Raw genomic sequence first — 26793 nt, 5'->3', positions numbered from 1 at the left:
ACCTATTAGTTCTGAGAAGATATATTCAGGATCCTGCTAATGAGGTCTCAACAAATTTCAAAATTCTTCAAATGGTTCATATTATGCTCAAATGGTTCATTTATTCCCTTTCCTACCATGTCACTGAGCTCATAAGTATTTTATCAACTATCATAAAATTCCGGATTCTTTTCCTTTTTCAACACCAAGCAAGATGTCTAGGCACCCCATAAATATTAATTAGTGAAGATGATGAAGGTCAACTTGATATGTTTCTTTAATTGCGTTTGAAGACCCTCTACATCATTTGGCATTTAATTTCAAACCTTCAGAAGAGGATCTTTCAAATCTATACTTAATTAACATTGCCAGGTATTGCCATCTTTCTTTGTTGAAAAGACTTTGCAGTCATTAATTACATATCATACTAAAGCATGGTTCTGAAAATCAGCTTGCAATGCCAGTTAGAAGATACTCCTTTTATAGCTGCAGAACAAAGAGCAACAAAATAAAACCCTATCCATCAGTGTCTGGTTTCTCATTCTCTACATACTAACACATCCTTAGAGAGAGAGACCCCGGGAAGTTATTAAATGAGAACACAAATTTACACATGTATTTTTTAAGTAATCTGTCCTTTATAGAAGTGAACTGCTCTCTGGGATTTGTTTCCTGAGGTCCCACTTGACTAGGCCTCTCTGACCTTTTCCTACCTCCACCCCCTGCCCCTTTTAGTGTGAGCCAGCCTACACACACACACACACACACACACACACACACTCACACACCAGGATCTTTAGGTCTTTAAGATTGTCCAATGTGTGGACATGACACCTTCTACACCTGTTCAAACTTGTTCTAACCTGTTCAGGTCACCAGAGTGAAGGTATTACAATTACTGACCAGCCATTCTCTCTGGTACAGCGTCCTCACTCTATGTTTTCCCAACGTTAGACAATAATTCCAGCAGATATTTATCCTAGTCTTGGGTTTCTAGCTCCACTTGAGTTTTTAAGCTTCAGGCCCAGCTTCCTTAACAGGTACTTACAGTAAGATTTTGCAAAGCAAGTTTCTGGTTTCTCCTCCCATCAGGCTTATTCATCAGTTAAAAAGTTCTCCTCCTCACTGTGGCTTCTTTTCTTCCTCGTCTGCCCTTCTTTCCAGCATGCACTAGCTCCTCGTCCCCAAATATTGTCTTCTCAAGTGTTATGGATCATGGCTTTGTTATCTCATGATCATACAAGCAAGATAAAAATAGGTGACAGTGGATTTAAAGTAACTGAAGCAGCCACTGGCATTTTGCTTTTAATCAGAAAAGCTCGCACTCAGGCACCAGGGTCAGGGCAATACCCTGAGAAGAGGGGAGATGGAAAGTTCAGGGGAAGAGAGTATTTTTGGTTCATAAAGGAGACCCTCCTAGAATTTCTCCAAAGATAAAGTCTACGGTTTTCTTTTTTTAAATTGGTCGACTGTCTAAAGCAAATCACAAATTCCAAAGAGATTCGAAAAAAGGAAATATATAAGATTAGCACTAGAAGTCTGCATTTAATTTGGGCAGATAAACTTCAGATCTGTAAAGAGGGAGAACTAAGTCCTTTGATATGCAAAATAGCTCAAAACTATCTTCTGCTTTTCTCTCTCTGGGCAGGGGTTTACAGATATTAGTGCTACTTTAGATGATAAAGAACATCCCTTCATATTCTCAAATTCCAATGAAAAAGGTGTCCAAAAAGCCTGAGTTCTACTTTACAGCCACTGTGGGTCTGCTGCTGTGGATAGCCAGGCTTTCTGAGCCACAGTTTCTCGTTTGCAAAGTGAGTATAAGGGCACCTTTATTTATAAGGCTAGCGGCTGGTGTGTATAGCCCTTTGTAAACTCTAAAAGGTTATATAAATATAAGGGACCATTAGTATGATGATCCAGGCATGGTTCCAAAATGCTATCGTCACCGTCACAAAGTTGGAACTATGGGTTGGTAAGCCATGGTCAAAGCTACCAATATAAGGAAGGAAGATAATTTCTGCATATGAGGCATGTGTGGTGCTACCCTGCAAAGATAGTAAGAAGTCTGTACTAAGAACTGAGACTTGCCCTCACCGTTGCTTTGGAAGGTATGAACTCTGGCAGGATTCACTGCCTGAATCTCCTAAGCAAAAGCATCATTTGGACCAAAAACACCATGGAATTGTTTTCACATATACAATAGTTATATTACTTCCTAACATTTATGAAATGCTTGGTATGTGCCAGGCCCTGTTGTAAGCACTTTTTACTAGCTTTATCTAATTTAATCCTCCCTGAAAAGTATGACTTCATTTTACAGATGAGACTTACAAAAGCTAAGTAACTTGCCCAAGGCAATATGGGATAGCAACAGGGATTTGAATTCACACTCTTAGCCACTTCTTTACCTTTTTTAAAGATTTAGATAAAATTAATCTTTCCAGAGAATTGTGTAAAGTCCAAACTCCTGGGGCTGGGGACAGGGCATGGGGAGTGAAGGCCACCTCTTCATTCAAGTTTCCCTCTGGCTCTTATCTGCTGCTCATGATTCCCCTGTTTGGGGCTATATCAACCCAGAAGTGGACTCAAGCTGCCCATATTTCCACCCAAAGATTTTTTTTTTGAAGGTTTCCAGAAATAGGGCTACAGTCCAGTAGTGGAAACAACTTGAAACTTAGTTTGAAATAATTCTGCTTCCACGAGTCCCAAGAAAGTTTCTCTAACTTGGGCCCTAGCCTTCTGCCCTGTTGCTCAGCCCTCCCCTCTCTACCCTCCCCACCCCCCTTCTCATCTCAGTCTCTACCCTCCCTTCCTCAAACTTCTGGTCAATTCTGCATGCTTTTTTGTTCCTGCCATCCGGTTTTCACAGGATCTCACTTTGCCCCCAAGTAATTTATCAAAGATATTTTCCTAATCAAAGTTTGTTCCCTCCCTATGAGAAATTATGATGCTAGTTTTTAAAATGAGGACATTTTCACCTTGATATATATTCACTTAATAAACATTTATTCCTAGGAAGTAAAAAGAGGGGGGTGGTAATACACAATAGCAGAGTGATTTTTGATATCTTGAACTCTTGTACTGTTAAACCACTGAAGAATAATTAATAGAGGAGATCATAAACTCAAAGTCACTGTAATTATGATGATCACATTTGCATAACTCATCTTAATCTATTATAAATTCATTATAGCAGGAGGAGTACTCTGGCCCCCAAAACATTAAAATATTCTGTTATTAGGAAAGAAAACAACCTGGTGACATGACAATGTGCCATGTTTTTTAAAAACTACTTTCTTCACCCAAACATCCTGGCAGCTCCTAAGGCCCATGAGCTCTCCAATTAGAAGTTAATTCACTCCAGATGTCAAGACAGTCAGCTTTACCAGCAGCATTTCTGGGCTGTAGACTTAGACTTTTCTCTAAGTTTTCTAACAAAATCAATTAACTTGCTCCCACTACACTCCCACTTTGTTAATGAGTTCACAAAATTATAATGTAATCATAAACATATCAGCAAATTAGCTCTGCCATCTCTTTAACTTACCCACTCTTAACCACTTTTCATCCATTCTCTACTTTGTTCATAAATCAAGTATTTATGGAGCACTTTCTATGGGCAAAGCCTCGAAGATTCAAGTGGGAAGCATGGTGCTTGCTCTTAAGGAGCACTGAGTCTAGGGCAGGAGTCAAGCTTCACAAATACTTTTAATAGAGAATTATAAATGTTCTTATTCATTCAGTGAACTCCTGTTTTGAGGATCACCATCTGTTCTAGGCAACTACATTATCTCATTTAATCTTTGCAACACCACCACTTCCGGGGAGCATTATCAGCCTCATATTACAGAATGTAACTGGTGAGCAGAGAGATCAAGTAACTTACCTAGGTCAATGGTAAGTAACTGGTAAGGGGCAGAGTCCAGATCTGTGAACTGGGGTCTATGTTGCTCCAAGTACTGTGGAAATAAAGAAAAAGAGGTTGCTAACTCTGTCTGGGTTAGCCATGAAGGCATTCAGAAAAGCAGTGGCTTAACCTGATCTATAAGAAGTTCACCACCTAATGAGGAAAAGGGATGGTGTTTATGGTAGAGAGAATCACACTAAGGCATTATTACATATTGTGCCCAGCCCTGATTCAATCTTATCGATCCACTGCAATGCAACAAGTGATTCATGAAGACCAGTGGCTCTACCTCCAATGCTCCTCAAAGTAGACAGGGTGCTCCTTGAAGGCAGGGATCATGCCCTACTTATTTGGTAGTCCTCCCAGAGACCAGCACAATATCTTACAGAGATGGTACTCAATTATTCTTTTAAGAAGTGAGTTAAAGAGTGCGAAGTGAGATGGCAGGCAGCCAGACAGGCAAGAAGGAAAGAAGGCAGGCAGAAAGGAAGGGGAAAATACAACTTTTATTACTAAATTTTTATCACAGGGGATCTTACAGTGTTTGTTTTCTAAAACGTTCTCAGATGGTTCTTGGCATGCTGAGTTAATTCTCTTATCAATCTCCCTTCAAGAGGTAATTGCTGGTGTACAATCCTTAGCAACATGATTCTACCTTTTTGTTATGATCCAATATCCACAAGACTTGGCATGTACTTCAGTCATGATAGATACAGTTTTGCGTATAAAGTCCTGGCTAAGATGGTGTGTGTAGGTCCTTGATATCAGCCTTTGTTAGTTATTAATTGTAGTATTTCACTTCTGTAATAATAGCAACGATAGCTTGCAGTATTTATCAACTTTACTTTCAAGGCAGTTATGCCCCTGTTATCACCTTACAATAACCCATGAGGTCATTCACAGCTTATGGAGCTAAGGTTTGGGTCAGTGAGCAATAGGCTCAGAGAGACCAAGCTCCACTCCCAGACCCAAGTCACTTAATTCCTGGTCCAACATTCTTTCCATTTATTCAGTCTTTTTCTCCAGAAAGAAAACAACTGCCTTCAGGAAATATATTTCCATTTTTCTCCTTATTAATCTCCATTTCTCTATTTCTTTTACACACACACACACACACACACACACACACACACACACACATTTTTCTCTTGGTTTGCAAGAATCTGAATTTGTTCTGAGGTACAAGGTGTTCCTGGCCAGTTTTAACCCTATTCATGTCGACTTAAATGGTCTCCTTATCTTGGTGATAATGGTTTTTAAAGTGGGTCCTGAGGTTCAGAGGTGTCTCAAAGAGGTCACCCTGGCACTCATGCTATTATTTTTTTAAGTTTGTTTATTTATTTTTGAGAGAGACAGAGAGCAAGTGGGAGAGGGGGAGAGTGAGAGGGAAAGAGGGAATCCCAAGCAGGCTCCGAACTGTCAGCACAGAGCCCGATGCGGGACTCGAACCCGTGAACCGCGAGATCATGACCTGAGCCGAAACCAAGAATCAGGCACTTAATCAACTGAGCCACCCAGGTGCCTCCACTCCCACTAGTATTAATTTTTAGGATGCAGCAGCCTCGACACCTTCATTTCTGACATGAATTCACTTTTACTGTACCTTAACGGTACTGCTTACAGTCACTTTTCTCATTCACCTGACTGGGTTTTGGCTTAAGGCCCTACTTCCACACCCCCAAATGAAAACCACTGCCCTGAGAAGTTTCTGGCCTAGAAACTACCCATCCCCACCCTCACTACAAGACCCTGGAATTGAAAGGAATATTTTATTATACATGGAAGCCTTCTCGGTGTTAAAAGACCATATGCAGGAATTTTCAACAAGTCGAACAAGATGGGATTTTGTATCATTCCTCAATTACATTTTGAAAACCATCTTGCAATTTCTACTATCCTCCAGCTCTACAGGGGTTGTGGAAGATAAAGAGCCCCCATGCTGTCTGCCACCTTTGAATTAATCACATGTTGGAGATGGTTGGGAGGGAGCGGAAGTGGAGGAAAGAGGCAAAAAGGGAACTGTGACAGTTCATATGTCATTAAGCAGCAGCAGATGACCTGTTTGCATTGCTAAACATTTCAAAGGAGCCAAATAATAAATGCCTCCCAAAGCAAACCTCCATAGTCTGAGAGTGAATGCCCTGATTGTGATGAAAAGCTGTTGGGAAAACTGCTATAGGCTTGAGTACATGGTTGGAGGTACTCATGTGGATATGACTCGAGGTAGAGGCTCACAGCCACCTTCCTCCCTAGACAAAGCTCCTCCATATGACTTGTTTTGAGAGGTCCAGCCAAAAGGTGGCCAGCTTTTGTGTAACACCTCAAGTCTACCATGACACCTCAAGATCCCACAATTTATTCTGGTTCATCAAAAACTTATGGAGAGTCTACCATCTGTTAAGCATGGTCTTAACCCACTGGTTATCAAGAAAGCACAATCTCTGCCCTTGGGAACTCTCAATCCAACATTATAAATGTAACATTTATAATCATGGGGCTATTCAAAATACATAACTACCTCATACTATGGACACCAACCAGTCACAGAAGTGATGGTGGCCAGTGCACATGGGCATGCTGGCTACAGACTAGTCCTGTATAACAAAATGCATGATAAGAGTGAGGCAGAGGTCTCTAGAAGATGCTCAGAAAAAGCTCAATTATCACTTAGCTCAAGCTGCTACATGATCAGAATCTTGGCCCTTTGAGGAGGATGGTTTTAGACTAGTAAGGGAAATAATAATGAAGATAATGACAAAATTACCATATTTAGCACATACCAAGTGCCAGCTCTGCATTAAGAACTCCCAAGAGTCCTTTATTTGACCCTCACTATATCCCTTTTTAACAAATGAGGAAACTGTGACTTATAGTCCAAGCGATTCCACAGATTCACAGGTTTGAACAAGGTTTGATCCCTAACAACCTGACTCCAGAGTGTGCACATACACCTGAAATTTGAGGTATTGATTCTTCTGAAGAAAAGGAGGCTCTAAGATTTAAGGACACAGAGAGATTTAAAGAGCTGTTTGGAAGAAAAGGAGAGTTTCTTGTCATTTATTTATTGTAAGGGTGAACTGGAAACGTTTTATGTAAAGACAGATGGTGAAGTCCTTATTCAAAAAGTCAAACCCAGGTCAATACAAGTAAAAGTAAATATCATGTAGGACAAGGCTTACAGTCACTATTCTTAAGAATCCTTACAGAATAAAAGACAGGTGCAACAGCCATCAGGCAGACATCGTTCAAAGTGCCTCAAGAGGTGAGCAGTGGGCACATGGGACCCTCGTTACAACTCTGAAGAACACTGTTGAAATGTGAAAAGAAAATTGTCTATTAGAACGTGTTTTTGGACCATAGAAATGTTCCCCTTGTCTGTCTTTTATCAGTTCCATGGAAACAGCCTTTTTGAATCTAAACGGTCTGTTCTCACTGCCTGATTTACATGTAAACTCATATAATTTCCTCCTGGAGGCCCTCATAACCAACAATGGGAAATGGCTATGATGTCCACCCAAGAGGACTATAGCTTCACTTGCAGGCAAAGTAGCAGAATAGAAAAAAAAATTTTTTTCTGGGAGAATTTCTAAGAGATCTTTTCATAGTGAACTTTCTAAATAATAAGAGAAAGGTGGAAATGTCACCAACAGAACTGATTTTTCATGGTTCCCTCCCAAGAGTCCTGTTCTCAGGATCCCAGGTCACAGGAAATTCGTATCTGTGGATTTAATGAAAATATAAAAGTGAGGGACAAACAGCCTCTCTCATTTTCTCTATCAAATTGCAAATATTTGTTTTAAAAAGTTCTGCCTCTCTCCTGCTCACTCTCTCTCTCAAAATGAATAAATAAACTTAAAAACAAAAAACTTTTTTAAAGAGTAAATTCCAAATGCTGAGGTTGAGGGTATCACAGAGGAAAAACCTACTGCTCTAAAGACAAAAAAAAAAAAAAAAGGTAGAATTACCCAGAGTAGCCAACACATTATTAAGAAGAAAGTTGGAGAACTGGCTCTGCTTGACTTTTACACTAGAGGAAATCTGGTTGTTTTGTACCAAGAATCTGTTTGAAACAGTGATCTTATTAGGTCTATGATGAAACCACGTTATGTGTTGGTGACTCAAAAATTTATACTGTCCCCTAAGTGTCAGACCCATGTTTTCAACTGCTTACTCAGCACCTTCACTGTGATATCTCATGGACATCCCCAGCTTAACATGCCTAAAACAGTGCTCCTAACTTCATTCCCAAATCCGTTCCTTTCCCAGTCTCCCCATCTCAAGAAAATGGTGTGAAATAGTCCTTGAATTATTTCTTCCTTTCAGCCTCCACTTATCATCAGTTGCCTCTCCTGAACATATTAAAGATTTCTGTTTACTACTATTCTGCTTGAAACAACTGTCTTTTTTATGTAGTCTACTGCAAAAGCATCATATCTGGCGTCCTGACGTCTCTTGCCCCACAGGACTCCATACTATAAGATGATTTCTTTTGTATAAAGTTTTTCAAATTGTTATTTTGAACAGTCTCAAATTTATAGAAAAATTTCAAGTATAGTACAAATAATTTTTTTTCCTAGACCATTTTAGAGTAAGTTGCCAATATAATGCCTGTCTTCCCTAAATACCTTAGTGTACATTTCCTACAAACAAGGGAATTAGCTAATATCTAAATCTAAATATCTAAAATACACCTATCAAAACCTAGAAACTAACACTGATATATTGCTACCATCTAATCTGCAGACTCCTTTCATGTTTCACCTTTTTTGTCAGTAAGTCATTTACAGCAAAAAGATCCAATCTGGAACGATGTATTGCTTTTCTTTGTCATGTCTCTTTATTTTCTTTCAGTCTGGAATGGTTCCTCAGTCTTTCCTTGACTTTCATGACCTTGACACTTTTTTTTAATTTGTTTTTTTTTAATGTTTATTTATTTTTGAGAGATAGAGACACACACACAAAACATGAGTGGGAGAGGAGCAGCAGAAGAGGGACACAGAATCCGAAACAGACTCCAGGCCACAGGGCCTGAACTCATGAACCACCAGATCATGACCTGAGCTGAAGTCGGACATTTAGCCAACTGAGCCACCCAGGCACCCCATGACCTTGACACTTTTTAAGACTATAGGCCAGTTTGTGGGTGTCTGGGTGGCTCAGTTCAGCATCCAACTTCAGCTCAGGTCATGATCTCAGGGTTCGTGGGCTTGAGCTCTGCATGGGGCTCTGTGGTGACAGCTCAGGGCCTGGAACCTTATTCCCATTCTGTGTCTCCGTCCCTCTCTGCCCCTCCCCTGCTTGGTCTCTGTCTCTCAAAAATAAATAAACATTAAAAAAAATTTTTTTTGTAAAGACGATAGGCCAGTTTGTTTGTTTTTGTTCTTTTAAAAGAATGTCCCTTAGGGGCACCTGAGTGGCTTAGTCAGTTAAGCATCTGACTTAGCTCAGGTCATGATTTCACTGTTCGTGGGTTCGATCTCCCCATCAGGCTCTGTGCTGACAGCTCAGAGCCTGGATGGGGCCTGCTTCAGATTCTGTGTCTCCTCTCTCTACCCCTCGCCAGCTCATGTTCTGTCACTCTCTGTCTCTCAAAAATAATAAACATTAAAAAATAAGTAAAAAATAAAAGAATGTCCCTTAATTTTGCACTGTCTGATGTTTTCATGTGATTAGATTAAAGTTACATATCTTTGGCAGGAATATCAGAAATACTTGTCATCACACCCTATCAAATGTCACACGCTCTTAATTTGTTCTCATGATGGTGATGTTCACTTAGATCATTTGATGAAGGTGGTGTTTGTCAGGCTTTTCCACCTGAGGTTATTTTCTTTTCCCCTATAATTACTAGGTATTTTGTGGGGAGGTACTTTGAAACTATGTAAATACCCTGTTTTAATACAACTTCCCATTTATATCTATTTATTCACTTATTTATATCAATGTGGACTCATGGATTTTATTCAGTGGATTGGAAATTTTTCTAACATTACTTATTCCCAGTGGCTGTAATTGTCACCCAAAGAGGAGATTTATGGTAGGTTTATTCTTGATCTCTCTCCTAACAATAGAGGCTACCCCAAAGAGGAAATTTATGGCAATTCTCACTTCTCAGAATTGCCTACTTTTAGCCAAATAAAGGAAGTTCCAAGAAGGCTTCTTTCTGCATCTGTTGAATCCCAAATATCTCCAACTTAAAATAATCTTTATACCAACTTTGGGGTTCCAAGTGGGTCACCATACTGCCAACCTATTTTCCAAAGTGGCTATACTATTTTACATTCTCGCCAGCAGTGAATAAAAGTTCTGGGAGCTCCACATCCCTGCCAACATTCGGTATGGTCCATCTTTGTAATTTTAGCCATTCTAGTGGCTAAATGTGTAGTGGTATCACATTGTGGTTTCAGTCTGCATTTCCATAGTAACTACTGATGCTGAGCATCTTGTCATGTGCTTATTAGCCATCCATAGATTGTCTTTGGTTAAGTGTTTGTTCACATCCTTTCCCCATTTTTATTGGGTCATTTGTCATCTTATTATTGAGTTATAGGATTCTTCATATATTCTAGATACAAGTCTGTGCTTTATGTTTTATGGTAAGTTTCCTTTTGAAGAGTAAATGTTTTCAATTTTAGTGCTACAAATTTTCCTCTCTACACTGTATCCCACAAATTTTGATACATCGTGATGTCAATGAAATTCACTTCAAAATATTTTCTGAATTCTAAGTATCCCATTTTTAGACCCATTACTCTCCTCTTTCTTCAATCAAAGACAGAAACAAAGACAGAATACCAACTTGGCTGATGGCAATTAACAGTTTACAAAACATCTCCTCACTTCATTTAAACCTAACAATACTATTAGTTCCATTTCACAAATAAGGAAACTATAATTTAATCAGGAAATTGAAAAAACTTGCCCAAGGTTGAAATATCAGCAAAGATCGACTCAAGTTGTAATCAGGTCATCTGACTCCAAATCTCATCCTCTTTTCTCTGTACTTTACCCAAATCTCTGACAATCTAAGTTAAGACCAGTTCATAAGCTTCTAAGATAGTTTGTATTTTAAAAGGAGATTTTCAAGAGTATTGGAAGGATTCTCAGATTTCTAAATTTCTAAAGGAAATAGCACACACAACTGCCACAGACAGCAAGCAATACCGCTGCCCCACCAGACCTCTCTCACCTTTGAAATCATCCTCTTATATAGCTGACCTGGCTAATGAAGCAGAGTTTGCCCACTGTAATCCAGGCGGCTTCAATTCACATTCACCCCTTTAATGGCCTAGCAAATGTTTCTTAGATTGGTATTTAGGAGCCTCCTCTTGGGAGCTCCCTGGGATTCTGGTCCCACCAGTACTGGATGGAATGCAGGGATCTGGATTTCTTTCTTAACGAGCATCTTAGGGTAATTCTGAAGAAGGAGGTTAGTGGATCTCCCTAAACCGGTAGGGAGATGGGAGGGGGTAGGTATTAGGTGAGAGAAGTGACAGAGGCAGGCAGAGGATGGGTTATCCAGTGCTTTGTAAGCCCACTTGGAGATTTAAATTTTATCCTAAGAGTAGTGAGGAATAATGGAGGTTTTTAAGCAGGGGAATTACATAATAGATTTAGGCTTAAGAAAGATCGTGATGGTGGAATGTAGAGAATGGACTAGAAGGGTAAAGACAGGCAGGGAGAACAGTAGGAGCTAGTACAGCAATCTGGGCAGGAGAGTCTGGTAGTCTGAACTGCAAGAGTGGTGGTAGGGATGGAAAGATTTTAAGAAAAGAAATAAATAACATGCATGAAGAGACAACACACAGCAAAAGGGTTCAATGAAACGGGAAAATACCAAAAAGCAGACTTCAGGGGTGCCTGGGTGGGTCAGTCAGTTGAGCATCTGACTTTTGCCTTCGGCTCAGGTCATGATCCCAGGGTGATGGGATAGAGCCCCACATTAGGCAACACGCTTAGCATGGAAAGATTCTCTCTTTCTCCCTTTGCCCCTCTCCCCTGCTCCTGCTCCCTCTCTCTAAAAAACAAAAAATAAAAAAATAAAAACCAGAATGTAAACTGCTGTAAGAGTCTATAAACAAAAAATCAGCATAACCCCAGAAATGGTGATCTGGGGAAGGGAGAAAGCCTCACCCAGAGGACCTCTCGTGTTCTGAAGCTTCCTTAACTCTGTCCTTTTGGGAGACTCATTGTTTGTGTTAATAAAGGGAATTTAATGCCTCAGATCATAAAAGGCTGCTGTTCAGCCCGAAATCTGGGCAACAACCATGCCAACAGCAGCCATATTTTTTAGCAGAGGCTTCTCAAAAGCAGTTTTATGATTCTCTCCCGTGCAAGTCCTTCTTAACCAGTCCTATATCCCTATGTTGCACCCTGTTTATGGGTTCAGGTGCTCTGCCCTTCATGATAGCACTATCACTCAGTCTGCTATAAAGCTTGGGAATGAACTTCGTCCTGAGTACAACAGGAAATATATTCAGAGAAACCTTGGCATGGATGGTATATTTTAGTCCTGGGATTTGCTAACAGCCTCTCATGAGCAACGTAAATCCAGAATTGTGTATTTATGTATACATACTATATATTTATTCTGTCCAATAATATTTTTAATCATATCATATGCCATCTCCCTGAGGCTGGTATAAAAGGTTAGGGGCTCAGATCCCACAGAGGTTGCCATCTGATTAAGTCCATTATATTTTTAACCTACATGTGCTCATATGACTATTATTTTTCTAAGCAACCTCAATTACAGTCCAATAAAGGGATAATTTCCTTTGTATCCAGTTGAAAGAAGAGAATTGCAAGAAAAATAAAGAGATGACACCTGCCAAAAAATACTGAAAAAGAAAAGGTGGGTGAAACTCACAGAAATTTCCAAATAAGAGAGAAAAGTGGCCAGTTTTATAGAGCAAGGAGCCACTGAAGCAACAGTTCTCACCCCTGACCTCACACTAGAATCACCTGGGAGCCCTATAGACTTAAGAGCCCCACCCAGACCAATTAACTCATATCTCTGGGGTGGGGCACCAGGCAAAGGTATGTTGTAAAAACTCTGTAAGTATTTATAATGTGCACCATGGGGAACCACTGCTATAGGAAACATAAGAGGACTAATGTGGAGTTTTTAATGTCCAAGAATCTATATTTGACACATTGTAAGACAAGTATTATTCCAAGCTACCTATGTCTTCTTCTCCATACTAAAAGTGTCTAACTTCTCTCTAAGCTGAACTTCCAAGGAAAAAAATTGATGAAGGAAAGTTTCTTTTCAAATTGTGTTTCAGAAATAAATACAGCTTTATTGTTTATCTTTTAAAAACATAAATCAGATGTCACTTTTAGAAATGAGTTTAGCTTTCCACTTCTTTTTACCCTTTAGAAACATGAATCAGATCATGTCACTTCCCTGAAGGCCCACTCCTTATATATGCAGGGCCTGGGTAGAGAGACAAATGGAAGCCACATACTGTTTATTTAAATGTTTAAATTCATCAATGAAACTAAAAACCCATTAAATAAAAAATATTCCATCCTCCTACTTTGACAAGTGTATCTATATGTATAAAAACAAAAATCGAGGTGCCTGGGTGGCTCAGTGGGGTTGAGCGGCCAACTTCGGCTCAGGTCACATTCTCATGGTTCATGGGCTCAAGCCCCACGTGGGGCTCTGTGCTGACAGCTCAGAGCCTGGAGCCTGCTTCAATTTCTGTGTCTCCCTCTCTCTGTCTCCTTTCTCTCTCTCTCTCTGTCTCTCAAAAATAAACATTAAATTTTTTTTAAATAAATAAAAATAAAAAAATAAAAACAGAAATCAAAACATACGCATGCTGTTTTTACATGATTAACAATTGGCAAAATATAGGGGTGCCTGTGTGGCTCAGTCAGTTAAGTGTCTGACTTCGGCTCAGGTCATGATCTTGTGGTTCAGGAGTTCAAGCCCCGCATCAGGCTCTGTCCTGATAGCCTGGAGCCTGCTTCAGATTCTAAGTCTCCCTCTTTCTCTGTCCCCCACTCATGCTCTGTCTTTTGCTTTCTCAAAAATAAACATTGAAAATAATAAAAATTTAATTTTAAAAATTGGCAAAATAACCAAGATGACTGAATTTAATTATTATTACACACATCTGAGTATTCTGTTGTTGGGCCAGCATTGTTTGGATGAGGGATAAAATAAGGATATAGATAGCTCATAAATTATTATTTATGGAATAAGACATTTTTCTTGCCTTCACTCCAGTAAAATCTATAATTATATTATTATAATCAATATTTTTCACGTGTGTATTCTATTCACAGTAATACTGAATTAGATCTCCTTTACTGAGTTATTAATTTTTTTTAATTAATTTCAACTTAATGAAATTTTCCCCAGATAACAACCAGAACTGTTCAGTTTAAACCAACATTTAGATTCAGAAACAAACCTCAAAATGTATATATCATGTTTAAATATTTTAGTGGCGTTGCATATAATTATTGTTATTGCAGAAAACATTACAAAACACTTTAATTTTACCATATAAACTATTACTATTTATATCACTATTTTCACCACAGAGCAATACCTCAAAGTTGAAGACTCTGGTGTGTGTTTGTGTGTGTGTGTGTGTGCGTGCACGAGCTTATATGTGTATGTGCCATATGTGAGACCCACTAAAGCACAAAGCCCAGGAAAGGAACCACTCTTACTCGGTCTAAAGGCAGGACTCCCTTCGTATAGCCCTTTAATGGCTTCCTTTAGAATTAAATCTAATTCCTCACCAAGAGGAGGAGCTTACAAGGCTTTATAAGTTCTGGTTTCTGTGCAGCTCTGAGCCCCTGTTACCACCACTTCTTCCCTTGTTCGCTCTGCTTCAGCTACATTGGTCTCTGGTCTGCATCTCAGATGGCACAAACTCTTCCTGCTAAAGAACTTGCACTTGCTGTTCCCTCTGCCTAGCAGAGCTGCTTCCAACTCTTTATGTGGCTGGCAGATAGGATCTAGTAATTGAAGGCACAGAACTCCCCGGGTTCAAATTTGGCTCTACCACTTACCATCTGTGTGGTCCTGGGCAAGCCTCCAAATGGCTGTGTCCTTCAGTTTCCTCATTTTTAGAAAGAAGATGATTATACTTTTTTGTAGGGTTATTGTGTGGATTGAATGAGTTAATATAAACAAAACCTGTAGGACAGACCTAGCATAGAAAGCATCCAATAATCCATAGTTTAAGAAGGGAAAAGCCACCTCTGCAGAGAGCCTTTCCCTAACCACCCCACCTAAAGTAGCCTTCATTTTCTCAAGGTATTTATCCACTATCTAAAACAGAATTGTTTAATTTTTTTAAGTTTATTTATTTATTTTGAGAGAGAGAAAGAGAGATACAGAGAGACAGAGACAAAGGGAACACAGGGGAGGGGGCAGGGAGAGAAGGAGAGACAGAATCCCAAGCAGACTCTGCACTGACAGTACAGAAACCAATACAGGGCTCCATCTCACAAACCGTGAGATCATGACCTGAACTGAAATCAAGAGTCAGACGCTTAATGGACTGAGCCACCCAGGTACTCAGCACTGTTTATTTTTATAACTGCTTCTTATCTGTCTCCTTCCTCTAGATTGTAAGTTTTATGTCAACTGAGCCTTCATCTGAAAATTCACTGCTATATCTTCTCATTACTGGCACATAGCAGGACTCAAACATTCATTAAATAAATTAAATAAATTTATCAAACATTCATTAAATAAATTATTCTTTTTTCCAAAGCCTGCCAAGTTTAAACCAAGTCAGAAATTACTGATTTAGGAAGCAAAAACTTCCTCTCCTTTTCCTAACTTTTTAAATCATGCCAGGGCTGAAAAGTAGGTGATGAAAGCAATCTGGAGGTCATGGTGCTGAAGACAGCCAATGACTCTCCAACGATGAGAGAGTTCTCTTTTAATAACTCCAGGAGCAGTGAAGTATTTGCAATTATCCAGCTAATTTAGTCAATGTGGACTTTCCACATACTCAATGTAAGCTGTTGTTTGTTGTCAATGAGCAAATTAACCAGTAAATAACTAACTTGTGCCCTATACAGTGGAGAGAATCATAAAGTATAGAGGGAACTACCCCCTGAAGAAAAGGCAAGAAACATGGACGTTAATAGATCATTCTCAAAATTTGTGAATGAACACAAATTATACCTGAAATTATACTTTCCAAATAAGAATCCTGTTGTGCCAGCTAGGGTGTCAGAATGGATAAAAAAAAAAACAAAAAACAAGACCCATCTCTATGCGGTCTATAAGAGACTCACTTTAGACCTAATGATGCCTGCAGATTGAAAGTGAGGGGATAGAGAAACATTTATCAGGCAAATGGATGTCAAAAGAAAACTGGAGGAGCAATACTTGTATCAGACAAAATAAACTCTACAACAAAGACTCTAACAAGAGACAAAGAAGGTCACTATATAATGATAAAGGGGACAATCCAACAAGGAGATATAGCAATTGTAAATATGTACCCAACATGAAGCACCCAAATATATAAAACAATAACAAACAAAAAAGAACTAATTGATAATAATACAATAATAATAGGAGACTTTATGCCCCCACTTACATCAATGGACAGATCATCTAAACAAAAACAAAGGCTTTGAATGACATACTGGACAGATACAATTAACAGATATATTTAGAATATTCCATCCTAAAACAGAAGAATATACATTCTTTTCAAGTGCACATGGAACATTCTCCAAAATAAATTACATACTGGGTCATAAAACAGGCCTCAACAGATACAAGAAGACTGTAGTCACCATGTACCTTTTCTGATCCCAACACTATGAAACTAGAAGTCAACCATAAGAAAAAATCTGGAAAGACCACAAATAAATGGAGGTTAAGTAACATGCTACTAAATAATGAAAGGGTCAACTAGGAAATGAAAGAAGAAATTTAAAAAAATACATGGAAACAAAGAAAATAAAAACAACAATTCGAAACGTTTGGGATATAGCAAAAGTGGTCCTAAGAGGGAAGTTTAGATAGCAATACAGGCCCTACCCAAAGAAGCAAGAAAAATCTCAGATACACCTTTACACCTAAAGGAGCTAGAAAAAGAACAACAAATGAAACCTAAAGCCAGAAAAAGAGAGGAAATAACAAAGACTAGAGCAGAAATAAATGATAGAGACACTAAAAAAACAATAGAACGGATCAATGAAACCAGGAGCTGGTTCTTTGAAAAAAATTAATAAAATTGAGAAACCTCTAGCCAGATGTACCAAAAAGAAAAGATAAAGGACCCCAATAAATAAAATTACAAATGAGAGAGGAGAAATAACAACCAACACCACAAAAATACAAACAATTATAAGAGAATATTATGAAAAATATATGCCAACAAATTGGACAACCTAGAAGAAACTGATAAATTCCTACAAACTTATAAATTACCAAAACTTAAACAGGAAGAAATAGAAAACTTGAATAGATGGATAACCAGAAAAGAAATTGAATCAGTAATCAAAACCCCCAACAAACAAAAGTCCAGAACCAGATGGCTTCACAGGTGAATTCTATCAAACATTTGAAGAAGAGTTAATACCTATTCTCAAACTATTCCAAAAAATAGAAAAGGAAGGAAAACTTCCAAATTCATTCTACAAAGCCAGCATTATCCTGATACCAAAACAGATAAAGACACTACAAAAAAAAGAGAACTATAGGCCAACATCTCTGATGAACACAGATACAAAAATCCTCAACAAAATAATAACAATACATTCAAAAAAAATCATTCACCACAAGCAAGTGGGATATATTCCCAAGATGCAAGAGTGGTTCAATATTTGCAAATCAATTAATGATATGTCACATCAATAAGGGAAAGGATAAGAACCATGTGATCATTTCAACAGATGCAGAAAGTGCATTTGACAAAGTACAACATCCATTTATGATAAAAACCCTCAACAAAGTAGGATTAGAGGGAATATACCTCAACATAATAAAGGCCATTTATAAGGGATGCCTGGGTGGCTCAGTCAAATGAGCATCCAACTCTTGATTTCAGTTCAGGTCATGACCTCACAGTTCATGAGATGGAGCCCTGCATCAGGCTCTGCCCTGACAGTGTGAAGCCTGCTTGAGATTCTCTCTCTCCCTTTCTCTCTGCCTCTCCCCTGCATGCACATATGCTCTCTCTCATTCTCAAAATAAATACATAATCTTTGAAAAAAATAATAAGGGTGCCTGGGTGGCTTGGTCAGTTGAGCACCCGACTTTGGCTCAGGTCATGATCTCACAGTTTGTGAGTTCAAGCCCCACATCAGGCTCTCTGCTATCAGTGCAGAGTCCACTTTGGATCCTCTGTCTCCCTCTCTCTCCGCCCTTACCCCTGGTCTTGTGAATGTTTGCGCACACTCTCTCTCTCTCTCTCAGAAATAAACATTAAAAATAATAAATTTATTAAACAAATAAATAAATATAAATTAAAAAATAAAACCCATCTATGAAAATCCCATACCTAATACCATTCTCAATAAGGAAAAATTGAGAGCTTTTCCTCTATGGTCAGGAACAAGACAGGAATGTCTGCTTTCACCACTTTTCCAACATAGTACTAGAAGTCCTAGCCACAGCGATCAGACAACAAAAAAATAAATAAAAGGCATCCAAATTGACAAGAAAGGAGTAAAACTTTCACTATTTGCAGATTACATGATACTACATATACAAAACCCAAAAGACTCCACCAAAAAACTAACAGAACTGATAAACAAATTCAGTAAAGTCATAGGATACAAAATCAATGCACAGGGGAAAAATCAGTATACAGAAATCAGCTGCATTTCTATAAACCAATAATGAAACAGCAGAAAGAGAAATTAAGCAATCAATCCCATTTGCAGTTTCACCAAAAACAGTAAGATACCAAGGAATAAACAAACCTAACCAAAGAGGTAAAAGACCTGTAGTCTGAAAACTATAAAACACTGATGAAAGAAATTGAAGATGACACAAAGAAATAGAAAGACATTCCATGCTCATGGATTAGAAGAACAAATACTGTTATTATGTCTATACCACCCAAAGTAATCTACACGCTTAATGCAATCCTTACCAAAATACCAACTGCATTTTTCATAGAGCTAGAACAAACAATACTAAAATTTATATGGAACCACAAAAAACTCAAATAGCCAAAGTAATGTTGAAAAAGAAAACCAAATCTGGAGGCATCATAATCCCAGACTTAAAGTTATATTACAAAACTGTAGGAACCAAAACAGGATGGTACTGGCACAAAAATAGACACATAAATCTATGGAAGAGAATAGATGACCCAGAAATGAACCCACAATTATATAGTCAATTAATCTTCAAAAAGCTGAAAAGAATACCCAATGGGAAAAAGACTGTCTCTTAAATGGTATTGGAAAAACTGGACAGCAATATGCAAAAGAATGAAACTGGACCACTTTCTTACACCCTACACAAAAATAAATTTAAAATGGATTAGAGACCTAAATATGAGACCTGAAATCATAAAAATCCTAGAAGAAAACACAGGCAGTAACTTCTCTGACATCAACCATAGCAGCTTCTGCACAGTGAAGAAAACAATCAACAAAACTAAAAAGCAACTGATGGAATGGGAGAAGATATTTTAAAATGGCATATACAATAAAGGGTCAGAATTCAAAATATATACAGAACTTATAAAACTCAACACCCCAAAACTGAATAATCCAACTAAAAAATTGGCAGAATGAACAGACATTTTTCCAAAAAAGAAATCCAGATGGCCAACAGACACATGAAAAGATGATCAACATCACTTATCATTAAGGAAATGCAAATCAAAACTACAATGAGATATCACCTCACACCTGTCAGAATGGGTAAAATTAACAACATAGGAAATAACAGGTGTTGGCAAAGATGTGTAGAAAGGAAAACCCTCTTGCACTGTTGGTGGGAATGCAAACTGGTGAAGCCATTCTAGAAAACAGTATGGAGGTTCCTCAAAAAGTTAAAAATAGAATTACCCCATGATCCAGCAATCACACTACTAGATATTTACCCAAAGAATACAAAAATATTAATTCAAAGGGATACAGGCACCCTGATGTTTATAGCAGCATTATCTACAATCGTCAAATTATGGAAACAGCCCATGTGTCCAGTGACTGATGCATGGATAAAGAAGATGTGGTATACACACACAATGGAATATCACCCAGCCATAAAAAAAGAATGAAATCTTGCAATTTGTAATGGAGCTAGAGAATACTATGCTAAGCGAAATAAGTCAGTCAGAGAAAGAAAAATACCATAGGATTTCACTCATATGTAGAATTTATGAAACAAAACAAATGACCAAAGGGAAAAAGAGAGGGTGGGAGGCAAACCGAGAAAGAGACTCCTAAGTATAGAGAACAAACTGATGATTACCAGTGGGGAGACTGGTGGGGGCATGGGTGAAATAAATGATGGGGATTCAGGAATGCACTTGCTGTGATGAGCACAGGATGATATATGGAGGTGTTGAATCACTATACTGTACACCTGAAACTAATATTACATTGTATGTTAGCTAACTGGAATTTAAATAAAAACTTTAAAAAAAAAAAAAAGAATCTGTTGTCCCAGATTTGAATCCATTTGTTCACTGAGCATTGTCTTGCTTTCCCCAAACAGATTTTTTGAGCATGCATGACACTGACATCAAACCAGTGACGGTGAGATAGCAATAAATTTTAGCATAATTTGGGTAATTTTATAGACAGCTAAGTCTCAAGAGTCCATGTGACTTTCCCACAAGAAAGTTGTTGTCACTGCAGCCTATAGTGATAATCTTCACATCTCTCTCCCCTGTTTCTACAGTCCTCACTTGTTACCAACCCATCCCTACTCCTGAGGCTGGAAAGCTGATTTGGATCCTTTAGAGTTCTTTTAAATAAAAATAAAATTGAGGGGCACTTGGGTGGCTCAGTTGTCCAGCTCTTGATTTTGGCTCAGGTCATGATCTCGTGGTTCATGGGATCCAGCACCACATTGGGCTCTGCTCTGACAGTGTGGAGCCTGCTTGGGATTCTTTCTCTCCTCTGTCTCTGCCCCTCTCCCACTTGTGCATATGCTCTCCCTTGCTCTCGCTCTCTCTCTCTCAAAATAAATAAACTTTTAAAGATAAAAATAAAATAGAAATAAAAAATTAAGACAATGATTATTGGCACCATATAGAAGCAAGCCAGGCATAGGGTTCTGTATCATATTTTGTATTGTATTTTATAATGTAACATATTTTATAATGTAACAAATGAGTTTCAAAAGTGGATACCAGACTCTTGCTGCTGCAAATATAGTGAAATGTGTAAGGGAGGACTCTTCCAATTTCACATGGTGTTTTTGTTCCCTGACCAGGCCACCACAAAGGGTGCTATTAATTTACATCAGCTAAGAATTTCCCCAATATTCAACACTAACATACTGCAAAATAAAATAATGGGAGACTACATCTCACTGAAGTTACTCACAAACAACTGTAGGGGCTGGTTTTTTGGTTGTGGGTTTTTGTTTGTTTTTTGTTTTTTGTTTTTTGTTTTTTTTTACCTCTAGCACAAATTTCCAACGAAACCCTGTCAATAAGTCCTTATATTATATGCTTTTGCCTGATGGTTTGTTGTCAATAAACAATACAATACAATACAATACAATACAATAAAGGCAACAAATATCATAGTTACTGTATAGGAAATTTGCAAATGTGTATCATTGTATGACCTATGGTGGGAAGACAAGGAAAAGAGAGGGGGTTCAGTTTATTTATAACCTGCTGGAACACCTATAAAGCAGTAAGAATAATAATATACCACTGGTCAATACCACCTGGCTCCAAAACTTTTTTGACTCCTGGTTTTAGTTTAACTTTGTCTCCCTAAGCAAGGGAGGGAATTTAACTGGTAACAGTTTGACCAACCCAAACACCCATGCATCTACTTCTCTAGTTGGGTATTAGACTAAATCAATGAAGGGAAGCCCTAACTCTGATGTAGCAGTCGTTGGAACATTACAGCTGAGGGAGAGGGCTGCCCCATAAGGGTAGGCAATCTGAAGGATGCATAAAGGCTCCTAGCCAACAAGGTAAAAACCAGCCTAAATCTCAGTCACCAATCACACGTCTGGCTCAAGACTGTGTCTGGCTGGAGGGGGCACCTTTGCCTTCTCTGTCTGCTCAGACAGAGTGCCTTTTTCTATTTCATTAAAAGGGGCCATAAGGGGAGCCTCTGCTCTGTTATGAATCTAAGCTCCAGCATTACCTTTCCTACACTATTAAAGGTTAGGCCTTTCTTTCTCCATGATGATCTTTATATGCATATTTATAATTAACACTTATCACATAGCATTAGTTTATTTGCATATCTGTCTTCTTGTAAGACTGCAAGCTTCCTGAAAATAGTCCTATTCCTCTATTTATACTCAAGTTCTTAGCACAGAACCTTGTACAAAATAATTTATGCCAATGCTTGAAAAGCATATGCTTGTTGTATGAATGTTTGGAAAGATGTATGTATGTATGGATGGATGGATGGATGGATGGATGGATGGATGGATGGATGAGTGGAATCCAGAAAAGGTTTATCAAGAACATGAGAGTGGGGCGCCTGGGTGGCTCAGTCAGTTGAGCAGCTGACTTCGGCTCAGGTCATGATCTCACAGTCCGTGAGTTCGAGCCCCGTATTGGGCTCTGTGCTGACAGCTCAGAGCTGGAGGCTGCTTCGGATTCTGTGTCTCCCTCTCTCTCTGCCCCTCCCCTGCTTGCACTCTGTCTCTCTCTCTCTCTCAAAAATAAATAAACATTTAAAAAAATTAAAAAAAAAAAAAAAAGAAGAACATGAGAATGGGCTTGGAGCCAGGGAAGAGGACTCCTCTTCTTGTTCTATCCTTTAATACTTTAATACTATGAATGAGTAAGAGAACAGAGAACAAAGGTCAAAACTGACCAGGGAAGATTTGTTAATAACATTCCTCTCTCAGTAAGCCCACACAACTATCTGTGACTAACACTGTCTTGTATTTTTAGAGACTGTGCTGGGTACCTTCCATTTGCCCCTCCAAATCAAATATCCACCCCTCCTCCAACTCGGTGCCTGGGAAGGCTGAATTACGTGGACTATATCCACGTATAAGGACTATATCCTTATACCCTTAAGGGACTTAAGGAACACTGCAACAGGCTAGTCTGAGATACCTTACACTGGCTCTCCCCTCCCCTTTCCTTAAAACATTTTCCTCGTATGTTCCTTTAAGTGAGAGAACATAGAAGTAAATATTATCCTTCCCAAAATTCCCCTGTACATCTGGTGAGACTTTCGGTAATCATGAACCCTTAGATAAGCGCTCTAACACTTGTGTGGAAAGCAGCTTTAATGGAGCCTTCATTTCCTTGGAAACCAGCCCCTGGTGCAGAGCACTGACTACTTGAACATCAACAGCAGCAAATCCACTCTAAGCACATCAGAACAAACGAATGTCTCAAATTTAACAAATTTGAATGCTTTGATCCTTGTGATGTATTATCCTCACTGGAGGCAAGCTGAGAGTCCTTTCTTTTAAAACTTGTTCTCTAATCCATTGCTTCCAAATCTTTTCAAAATAAAGCATACATAGAAAAGTATGTCATGTGTAGTGCACAGCAGAACCAATAGCTAAGGCTGTTTGCTGCTACCAACTACCAGCTTGGGGGCTTCAGACCCAGAATCATCTGTAACACTAAACGCTGAGGGGATCAGTATCTTAGCACATTGGCATCCATTTGTGAGACACAGAGAAGACACCAGGGCTGAACACAGACACATGGCATCTACTACCTATTAACCCCTGACACTGAACCCTGGACACAGGAGGCTGCACTAGAACCACAACCTTCATGCCTCTAGAAACTGGACGTCATTGTGGCTACCATTGCTGCTATCCCAGAATGAACTTGGCACAGCTTATCTCACAGAGCTGGCAGAGTGATTTGGTCTCTTGTTTCCAAAGATTAGCCTCTGAGCCTGGTTATCTAGGACCTGTAGGAAATTACATCATCTTTTTATTCAATATTCTAAATTCATTCACATTGTTCTAAATTCGAAGCAATACAACGAGGTAGGCAAAAATGCTTCACTTCCTTTTCCTTTGCACCCTGCTACCCCTCACAACCTTTAGGTAACCATTTTTAAGTTCATGTATCCTCCTAGCATTTCTTTTTGTAAACATAATAAATACAAATAAGTATTCCTATCATGTTCTTTTCTTACACAAAAGGTAGCATGCTATGCCCATATACACAATGTGCGCATATATGTGCATTCTGTTGCACTTTGGTTTTTTTCATTTAGTAAAATATCTATATGAATATATAGAAGTCTTTCTCATCCTCTTTTATGGTGGCATAGATTTCCATTGTGCAGATGTACCACAGTTTATTTTAATCAGTATCTATTGATGTTTATTTGGCTTGTCCCCAATTTTTTTTTTTTTTTTTTTTGCTATTGTAAACAGCATGGCATATGTCATTTTTATGTATGAAGAGATGCCTTTAGAAGAAATTCCCAGAAATGGGATTGTTGAGTCCAAGGATATGTGCATTTGTAATTTTGATAAATATTGTCAACTTTCCCTCCATTGAGGTTTATCACTTTGCACCCCTACCGGCAATGTCTTTTTCCCCAAAGCCTTGCCAACAAAATATGTTGTCCAACTTCTGGATTTTGTCAGTCTGATAAGGTGAAAATTATATCTTAGTGTAGTTTTAAATTTTATTTACTTTATTATAAGGGAAGTTTATTATCTTTTCATTTGTTTACAACCATCTGCATTCCCTAACAATAAACCCTCTTTCTGCTGGAATTAGCTAAAGGTGGTTTCTGTTGCTACATACTGTTAACACTGTTTAAAAAGCCTTTCTCCTGAAAGCCAGTGTGTTTCTCCATGCATTTATTTTGATATTGGTCCTTGAAGGTCCAAACTGGAAGAGCTAGATTTTACCCTAAGTATCTATCCTTCTAGAGATAAAGGAAATGGAGTCCAAAGTGACCATAAGTGGCCTCTACCTCCAGCATTGGTTCCAGCTTCTGAAGCTTTATCAGGTTTTGCTGCTAAGTGCTTGAGGTGAGAATAAACATGGTAGCCACTCAATACACCATTTTTTGAAGTTCTAACTCCATTTCGTTCTAACTCCACTGGTTCAATAACTTCAAAACATCCACAGATGTTACATTCCTATATCTTATTCCTGTTTGCTTTCTTCTCTTCCTGCCTTCTTCTTATGCTTTCTTCCTTCGTTATTATTCCTGAAGAAGTCAATCATTATAAATTGAAGAGGTGAATGGAGTTGATCAACAATTTTCTCAATTCTCCTCTAGTGTAAACTGTTTTTTCCCAATGGGTTTCAAAAACTTTTGCAAAGTCTTGATATTTAACCTGACATATGGAGTCCTCCAAGTCAATATCTCCACTTGGAGAAAATCAGGACTGGGAGAAGTCCATGCTGAAGGCACAAAGCTGGAGGGAAGTCTCCTGGCCCCAGAGGCCAACTCCAACCAAGCAGGTTGGCGAAATCTCAGCACAAAGCAAGCACTGGATATTCCCGAAAGGTTCGAACCAGTGGACAGGGCTCAACACCAGAAAACCGAACCAGATACAGCACTGTTGATTACAGGGAAGCTCCAGAAAATCTACCCAGACATGGTAGGATCCTACTAGAGGACATAGGCAGGGGTAAATATAGGATATGGGAATTAGTGTCAAGTAGAACCAGGGGGTGCTAATATGGGGTTCGGCGTTACATAGTGGTGCCAGATAGAATTATGTAAATAGACAGAAAAGAACTACTGAGTGAGAAGTCAAGGAAAAAGGTCAGTCCTCCAGCCCAAAACCAATTTTTAGAAGAAAGAAATGCTATCAAGAGCTACATGGAAACCTAAAGCTGGGCCCACATTTTCATTTGGTTGTTCTGATGAAATAGTTTAACACGGCCTATAAAACAAGCCAGTCCTACAAAACAATGTCAATCTTTAAAGTGACATCAGCAAGATAGCAGTGCAGGAAGCCCTGGACCCTCCATTCTCCCACAAACACATTGATTCAGCACCATTTCACAGACAAATTCTCTTTGGGAGAAATCCAGAAACTAAGTGAAAGGATCCTGTACACTGTGCCAATGCAAAACCGTACTCACCAAAGCTGGTAGGGAGATTTGGGACACCTGCTCAACCAAATCCCTACTTGCAGAGTGTCATACAATTAGGAAGAGATCCCCTAGATCTATTCCCAGGAGAGAGAAAAAGTTGGTGTATATGTCCAACCCCCAAATCTTCTGAGGAGGCTCCACAAAGGACTCTGTCTTGCCAATCATGAAGCTCTGATGGGTCCAGCATAGTCTAACCACCCAGAGAAGAATGGACATATCAGCTTAAGCTGGTAAATTCCATAGCTCTTCCTTTGGCCCAGCAAAGAAGAAGCAGACAAAAAGCACAGCTCCCAGTTTCTCCTTAGGGAGGGAAAGAGTTGGTCTAGGCACCCAATGCAACAAATTTTCCCTGCCAAAAGATTTGCTTCTCACTTGCCTGTCTCAAAATGCTGATGGGACTTGGCATTATCTAGCTCCCTGTGAGCTAGTGAGAACAGAGGCAGAGAGTTAGGCAGGGATTGTCCTAGCATTCCCTCCCAGTTCAACCGAGAATGAGTGGAAGAAAAACTTGGGTTGGATGGAGCATCCAATGAGCCAAATCTTTGGGAGGCTACCCAAAGAACTGGCTTTGGTCTCATCTGTCCCAGTGTCCAGATGGAACTGCATATACACCAGATACCTGGGGCCTGCAAAGAACAAAGAAAGTGAGTTGGGCTATTTGGGAGATTAGAAAGGCCCCAGAAATCTCTG

At 38.9% G+C, this 26793-nt stretch overlaps 1 long non-coding RNA gene across 1 annotated transcript in view; it reads right to left on the bottom strand.

Moving 5' to 3' along the window:
- LOC109275344 (uncharacterized) overlaps positions 1 to 4651 on the bottom strand; it is a 32588-nt gene extending 27937 nt beyond the window's left edge. The window contains exons 1-2 of the long non-coding RNA XR_002084079.2: positions 4429 to 4651; positions 3869 to 3941 (exon numbers count right to left, since the gene is read on the bottom strand). This is a non-coding gene — a long non-coding RNA (uncharacterized LOC109275344). The remainder of the gene's footprint in view (positions 1 to 3868; positions 3942 to 4428) is intronic.
- Positions 4652 to 26793: the final 22142 nt, after the last annotated feature.

This window comes from Panthera pardus, unplaced genomic scaffold, assembly GCF_024362965.1.
Source record: "Panthera pardus isolate Hobbes unplaced genomic scaffold, ASM2436296v1 HiC_scaffold_13, whole genome shotgun sequence".
NCBI lineage: Eukaryota > Metazoa > Chordata > Mammalia > Carnivora > Felidae > Panthera > Panthera pardus.
Note: the sequence above shows the minus strand (reverse complement) of the source record. Positions and strands in the feature narration are given on the sequence as shown.